We start from the raw sequence: 8,907 nt of genomic DNA on the forward strand, positions 1-8,907 counted from the left end.
AGCTGGGCTTTAGGGTCCGGAGGTTGTCAAGTGTTGCTTGTTTTCCTTGCTGAGTCCCACAAGGTTCCTCTGGAGCACTGACTTCAGTTGTTGGCGGGCAAGCAGTGCTGCAATCGAAACATCTGCTGTTCTGGCACCATCCTGCCCACTTTACCACTCACATGAGAGAGAGAGAGACAGACAGACAGAGGAGAAAGCAAAGAGGAAAGACGGAGCGGCAGGGCAGCAGTAGCAGAATACTAAAGCAGGAGTGGCTGCGAGCGCTCAGATGCCTCAGTCAACAGTCCAGCGCGTGAGCTCGAGCCTACAGCTGCAGCTTTTTTTGCATATCATTTGCATATCCCTCCCCAAACCCCGGCCTGAAATGAGACCCAGCAGGGGTGAATCCGTTCACTTTATGTTTCCCTCAAAACAGAAACCCATGGAAGCCCTCAAAACCAAGGGCACATTTAGAAAAATTAACAGAAAAAAACGTATCCCTGCTCGTTTATTTCAATGCAGCTTTAATCTGTGGCTCATGTGTAAAAGCATGCTGGGATTATGAATATTTTCTTTGGGTTCCTCAGCTATAAATCTCCAAACATTTCTCTTACTCTGTGATTTTCCTTCATTTCTGCAGAAATGTGAGCAGGCTTCATCTCAGCATAACTTTCTGGGAGCGGATTTGTCTCTCGTAAAAACCAAACGCTTCAATTAAAGTTTCAATTCATTTCCCATTGTTTTTCATGCATAATCTATATTCATTATTCTGCATGTCACCACATCTGATATGCACATATTGTAACACTTTATTTTGAGAACAAATTCTCACTATTAACTATCTTATTAGCATGCATATTACTAGCATATTGGCTGTTTATTAGTACTTACAAAGCACATATCGATGCCTTATTCTGCATGATCAGAGTTTAGATCCCTTAATCCACCCCATACCAAAATTTAACAACTATTGATAAGCAGCAAATTAGGAGTTTATAGAGGCAAATGTCATCGTTAAGAGATAATAGTGAGAATTGGACCCCAAACTAAAGTTTGACAGCACATATTAACTTTAATCTACACGTTGACTTATACTTTTGATATATAATATGGGAGGATGTGGAGGACTGAATTGCATATATTAGGGATGGGAAGATTCCCCGATTCGCTCGGTGCATCGGCATAAAAAGTTAACGATGCGATGAAAAGTGTGCATCGGCTACAAGTCGGCATTTGTATCGCGATGCATCGTTTCTAACATATTTGCATCGGTAAAAAACGATTCAATAATCTGTGATCTATGTATTTGTTTCTCAAGCGCGTTCTCTCATCACCGCTGCTGCTGCGTGAATATGATGAATCACAACAACACGGAGACCCGAGAAAAAACTGGGACTAAAGACCAAAACCTGACTTTGAAATAACCGAACAAATCAATCGGGTGCACAAATTTGTGCACGCTTATTCTTAAGCAGCCCTTAATGTCGATCATGGATCAAATCGAGCCACCATGGCAAACAGTGAACATATTCATGCTGTTTAATACATTTGAGACACTGTGTTTTCCTCAGTGAATAACTGACATGTCACAGGTATATTTTTCATCTGTAAATGTTAGAAAGTCATGCAAATATATCCATTTTGCTGTCAGGAGTGAACGAGTGCATGCGCACAAAACAGACGGTCGTGCAATCGAATGGGAGCGCAATAATTCTGAGTATATACATATACATTTTGCTAAAATATTTGTTGTTGGACATTAAATGTGCCTTTTGTAGAATTTTAAACCTTCATATAAGTGTATTTTTATGATAGCAGTAACTGTAAGTTGACTATTGTAATGGGTAAATCAGATGTAAGCTAGTTCAGTACTAATTACTAAGCTCAAATGAGTTAATGTGTGTTTCTTATAGCAGTTTAGAAGTCATTTTCTTTATTATTTATTTTAATTTTAATTATTCAACTTTTAATTTAGTTATTTTAATGCTTTAAAGAGCAGTTTTAGATTGTAATGTTCTGTTCTGCTATCTGTTCTGCAAAGGTACAGCTGTCATAAAACCAGAGAGAGCCTTTCTGCTTGGCTAGAAACTGTAAAAAAAAAAAAGTCAAATAATAGCGTTCCTATTGGTCAGTGTTAGAGGAAATCAGCTTAGTCTGATAGTTAACCTGCTTTAGACCAGGTTATTTTCCCAGCATAAGTTGTTAAATTTGCTTTATGGAACCAAATCATTTGACAATGAGTCAGACTAACTGAAATAAGCCTGGCATCGAATCGCATTGTGTTGAATCGAATCGAATCGAAATCGGATCACACTGCATCGTAACAGGGGTGAATCGTATCGCATCGCATCGGTAGCTGCTTCATATGTATCTTTAATGTATCGTATCGTTGGCTATGCATCGAGATGCGTATCGTATCGGCCTGAGTCATGAGATGCACATAGCATATATACATACCTGAAATGGCCACTGTGAGTGCATTAAGTTATTATCAATCATACATTTCTTGAGTGTTAGAATTATCCATAATACAGGAAAGAAAACCCTACATGTCACTCCATTTCAGAGGGCTTTATGTGATCATATTGTTTTCTTAAATCTTTGATGTGTCTCACATTTTTCACACATTTAAAGAGATGAATTGGCATTTCCAATGTTTTCTATTTCCATAAGGTGACATATTAAGTGAAAAAGAGGAATAGGTGGGAAATAATGTAGAGGTGGACTCAGTTTTATTCACTTTAACAGTAAAAAATGGGATATGAGATCATTGGTAAGCCTTTTTTTTCTGCCCACGTGTTACTTGATTTTATACAACATTACTTTTTATAAGTTCTTGACTGATTAAATCAATAATTTTGATTGTGTAAACTATTTATACATAAACCTGCAGTGTGAGCATGTTCATGCACAGTAAGACCACTGTCAGTTTAGAAAAGAAATAGTGTTAATTTGATTTTGTGTTATTTTTAAACAACAAATACCTAACCAGCCCGAACTAGTTTGATAAGTATCAGCAATGCATAATTGTGTAAATTTCATTAATGAGGACATGATCTGGACCTGATCTACACTGACCAATCAGTGACCAATCAAAATGCAGTTTTAGGTCATTGTGGGCATGACAGACAATTCAAGGCGGTATGTTACAGGATCAGGAGTATTTCCTCATCCGATAACAGTTCCTCGAAGTTTACTGAGCCCACGAGGAAAAGCGCTTCTCTCATAGGTGTCAGGAGATCACATTTACAATGTCATGTTTGCTTTTCATTCACACATAATTATCTAAAGCAAAGAACGCCAAGCAGTCTTATTTACAGAAAGCTTCTTGCAAGAACACACTAATGCAAAGACACCAAATGCACTCAGTTTTACTCACACATACTGATGGCAAACTTGTTGTGCAACTAGAAAACAGTCCATACAAGCACAGATTCAACTACCGATTAAGGCTTGATCGTAATAGGCTTGAATGACTTTTAGTCAGTTAGATTATGAAGTCACTTCATGGTCGTAGTGAAGAGTGTAGTTCACCAAGATCTGTCACTAAGATCAGTGCCACAGATCTTTTCACTTCATTTTGAATGATTCTAAATGGGTGATTATCGATCATAATATTGGTCAATAATCTTGTGTGCCATTTTCCAAATCGTCTGCAGTCCTACTGTGTGTGATGACATGATTTCAGTTCTCTGTTGACTGATAATCTTCTCCTCCAGCGAGGCCCACATCTAGAGACTTGAGAAGGTTTGGAAAATAGTGCAGAAGCTGAACTGACTTTTTAATGATTTTTGTAGTGTTTTTGGAGCTTGTGTTTAAGACATACATGATCCATTTCTAAATTGATACAACTGATCATTTTAAACTGAAATATATTATTTTTCCTGAATCAATTTATGATGCACAATGAAGACGAATATCAAACATTTCATCTATGAACTTAAATCATTTAATTTAGTCATTTTATTTCGTTCGCTGTGCTCCCCACAGAGAAACATCTGTGAACAGTTTCAGATAAGCACACTTATCTCAACTGCCAAATGGCTTCCATGCATAGGAGAGAAATGTACTTTCATTAACATATTTGCACTGTATTGTTCACCACATTAAAATGTTAATACATCGCAGACTTAGAGAAGCCACGTGCTCACTGTTTTCTGACTGCAGCAGGGGATTTCATTTAATGCAATAACCTCCAAACTGCAGTGCAATTTTTAAACCGAGAGTCTCTTTGGATTCTTGAAATGTGTCCCAAACTGACAAGTTGTTAAAATCACCCCAGATTTATAGAGAAAGTGTAAAACATGAGCTATTGTAATGCAACACACACACATCTACAGACAATACGCATGAGTACAGCACTGTAGTGAGAAACTGAAGAGTGATATATTATAATGAAAATGATACTGATTCCTTTCTCTACAGAAATGAGGCTCACATCTCCCCAACAGACTTCTTTACTCTCACTTGTTACGGCAGTTGTTCTGAAACAGCCTTTGGAAAGAAACCAGAGAAATGACAAAAGCTATTTAACAGAACAGATGCTGGCCAAATTTTTCTAATGGTGACCTGCTCCCCATCAAATGAAATAAAAGCTGAGAAGACATGACAACTATATTGGTTTAATAACGTGGGCATGTTGACATATCCAGTCATAACATGTTAAATTGTGAAAAAAATGAAATCACCCTGTGTACACATAATAGAGGAGTTAGCAAACAGATCTGCAGTAGCTGGAGAGAGTTACCCGTTAGCGCTGTTGGGTGTTCTTGTCATTTTTATATTGTATAAAATATAGTTTCTATGTAGCTTCGTTTTTTTTTGTTTTAGTTTATTTAGTACTGAATGAAAATGAGAAATGTTGCCTAGCTGAAATAGAGTTTACATTTAAGTTTTTTTTAATGTTTTATTTCAAGTAATGCATTTTGTTTATATGGTTTTGGTTAATGATAGTAACCCTGATGTGGGCAAAAACATTCTTCAAATATCTTCATGTTCTACAGAAAGAAAAGAGTCACACGAGTTTAAAATGTTTTCATTGTTGGGTGAATATACCGTCTTAGTTTCCTTTGATTTGCCATCCCAGTTTGCAGTAGACTTGGAACTGAAGATGACGATACAAAAGCACGATACTGACCGTGAGTTAGATTTATCTGTTTGAACCCATAAATTCCTCAGAGTCTACAGTATGTGTGCACAAAACAGACAATACAGCTGGGGACAGGCGGTTTGTGACTTCCTCACACAGATCAGGAATGTTTCGAAGGTTTGGGAAGAACGCAGATTCCCCAGTGTTTTAGACGGGTGGGAGAGAATAGGTTTTCTCACACCTGAACTCAATGACCGCATTTCTCCATCTGGACAGCTTTACCTTTGTTAAACTGACACCTTGATCTTCAGCAGACACTGGCCTAAACCTGACCTAGCAAATATTCAGTGATTAAAGAGACGTGGTGTGTATTTATTCTACACGTCAGCAAATCAGATAGTTTATTTTTTGAAAACCCGCACCTTTAGATAATATACATTTTGAAAAAGGCCACTTATAGTAAGTATACTTGAAGAGAGTTCACGTTCATAAGATTCTTAACACACTTAAGTACACCTTTAAAAGGGGCACTCTGTAATAGTGTCAAATTGAAAGACTCAAATAAATCTTTTGTTCCTTTAAACAAGAATGGGTAACACTTTATTTTAAGGTGTCCTTGTTACACTTTACATGTATTTACTGTTATAATAACAATTAATTATGCATAATTACATGCAAGTAACCCTAAGCCAAACCCTAACCATGTAGTAAGTACATGTAATTAATTAATATTACTCAGTACTTACATGTATAATTATACTGTAACAAAGACGCCTTAAAATAAAGTGTAACCCAAGAATGCTTATTTTGATGTGTTGAGCAGCATACAAGAACATGTACACATTTAAAGTACTTGATCCTTATAAATGTGTAATTATATTCAAAAGTACACATTAACCATATTTCAAAGACAACAGAAGTAATTATGAAATTACATAAAAAGTTGTTTATTTATATGCATATACATATAAAGATAAGTGGGTCAGATAAAGCACTATAAGGTTCAACCAACTGCATTTAATATAAATGTAAACTACAATATATTTTCTTTTAATTGCAATTAATATGCAGTTAAGTGTCTGAAAACATTACATTTAGTTCACTCTTCACTATATTCTTTTATTCTTTTTAAAAGTATGCTAAAGTGTGCTTCTATTTCAGAAGGGATTTAGATCAAAATGAGAGTTTGGTGAGACTTTATTTTGATGGTCCCCTTTGAACATTCTGCTGACTATAAGTAACTTTGCAAGTACATGTCAACTTATTCTAACCCTAACCCTAGCAGTCTACTAATACTCTACTAACACTCTAATGAGAGTGAGTAGACATGTAAGTGCAATGTTACTTATAGTCAACAGAATGTGCAGAAAGGACCATCAAAATAAAGTGCAATCGAGAGTTTTAGGTACCACTTTATTTCAATAGTCCACTTTAGACATTTTACTAACTAAAAGTAAATGTCAAAATGTCAACTAGCAGTCATTAGAGTCATTAGACGGTCTGTTTAATACCTGCTAACACTTTATTTTGATGCTCACATTCTACTGACTGTAAATAACTTTGCATGTGCATTATTGCTATTATTATAAGTAACTTTGCATGTACACTAACCCTAACCTACAGTCTTCTAATACTCATATGAGTTAGTTACCTATAGTTATAATGTCAAAATAAAGTTTAACCAAGTTTTATTTCAGAGTCTTATTTCAGATTTTATAATTAGAACGTAGTTGTCGCTAATGTGTTTCTGAGGTTGTACAGGTCTAAAACTGAAACACCCAGACTGGGGTGCAAATAAATTATATAACAAAACGCAATTAAACATTTAATACCAAAATATTTTACAATGACTTTTCAGGTGATGAACGAAGAAAAGGATGATGCTTTCAGTGACTAAGAAAAAGATTTTTAAAAACACAATCAACACCAGCGGTATTAATTAAAGGATGTTATTTGGATTTAAGTTAAAATCAGTGAGACTAACAGCCGGATTCTGGAATTATTTACAATTTAATAAGAACATAATTGTTTTTTTGTGACACCTGGACACACCTAGTGAAACTTGGACTTTCCCCGGTAACTGGGACGTGTTGTCACCCTAAGAGCACAGAATGTCAACAATGTCTCAAACTGTACTCACATTTGCCAAAACGCCACGTCTGCAGCTAAAAGTCAGAGATCTCAATAGGAACTCGTCTCAAATTCTTCCAAGTTCCACATGCTCTGAACTGTTTTCTTATCAACTTGAGGATACAAAAGGATTTAATGTTTTATGCTTTTCTTTTAGAATAACATATATACATATATATATATATATATATATATATATATATGGGTTAGACTAGAGGGTGTTGTAGAACAGCCAGGCAAACCAAACAAGAGAGGCAACAAGAGACCATGTGCCAAAATCACACAGTCGGGAAGGGTCATATGACTGTAATGCAGAGCCTAAACCTCAGAAGACCAATTAAATGTGAATACCCTCCCTTTAATCAGACTGTTCAGCTTGTATGTATGATGTTTCTCTTATCTGAGCTTGTTGTCAGAAATGATTCTTTGAGATCCATAAAAAGGCTGAGATCATGCTTTCAGTGTAATTTCTCGGTTTAGCCACTATGGTTTATGCTAGCTGAACTTGTATTGGATTGTTAATCAGTTGTCGTAGTGTACCCTGTGTAAACTAAGCATCTGGACTTAATTACCTTCCTAACACACACACAGACACACACATCTCACCCGCTACTGAAACTTCAGCAGTGACGTGCATGTAAGATCAACACAATGTCGCTCTTTATTTAACGCACAGGTCTTTCTCACTGTTCAAACTCACTCCAGAACCCACCCAGCGATAATGTCTCCTGTTCATAGAGCAGCTGTGTGTGTATATCCATCCATCCATCCATCCATCAGCATGCATACCAACACAAACGTGCTGGTCAACACTATTGTTTGTGCAGCCCCACGCACAGCTGAGGCTTTGAGCTCTGTGGCTGGAAGGCTGGACCAAACTGGACTGAGTTGTGTGATAAAAGCTACATCCGCTGTCTAGAAAAAGACATTTAATTATGCTTTTGGCCACAGTTTTTCTGTCTTCAAATCTCTCATGATTGCTAAAACAATCCGATCGACATCCTGTGGCTCAAAGAGAAGAGCATGTAAGTGGATTTAGATCATTGTTAATGTAAAAAGTAAAGACCGATGTAACAGTGTCATGATTAGAGTTAAGGGTTTGAACATCATGGCAATGTCAGTAGCTAAGACTTTTGCACAGGCAAAAATTAAAGCACATTTTCACCTTTGTACAGCGAATTACACAGGCGAAGAATGCAGGAGCAGATGTAAAGCTTTTTATGCAGAACTTCATTTTCTTGAATGTATTCTTCTTAATAACAATGGCGTTACAAAGATCGGGTCGAGTAGGCACTGACTCGTTCATTGTGGATGTGTAGTGTAGCTTGATGAAGCACGGTCCACAGAGAGGTCACTGCCAAATCAAATAACTTCTATTGGTCAGCGCTGCAAATTAGCATGTCAAAGTTTGACAAGCTTAAACCTGACATGAAATTCCAATTGAGATTACTGTGATTTTGACTGTAAAATTTCACCTCACAAAGGGGAATGTTGCCACGCTTTTATTTTCATTTTCTTCAAAAAATGTAAAATTCTAGTTTTTTTCTTTTACAAATTGTTGATTTTCTTTGTGATTGTTGATTATGGGAATCTGATGAACTCTCATTTGTAGTCATTAATACAGAAAGCAGTGTTGTTCTTTAGGTTTATTCTATTTTGTGGTTTAGTACTCTAGCCTTAATTTAAATTGTTTTAACCATCTGAGAGCC

The sequence above is a fragment of the Sinocyclocheilus anshuiensis genome, unplaced genomic scaffold (assembly GCF_001515605.1).
Source record: "Sinocyclocheilus anshuiensis isolate Anshui unplaced genomic scaffold, SAMN03320099.WGS_v1.1 scaffold429, whole genome shotgun sequence".
NCBI classification, from domain to species: domain Eukaryota; kingdom Metazoa; phylum Chordata; class Actinopteri; order Cypriniformes; family Cyprinidae; genus Sinocyclocheilus; species Sinocyclocheilus anshuiensis.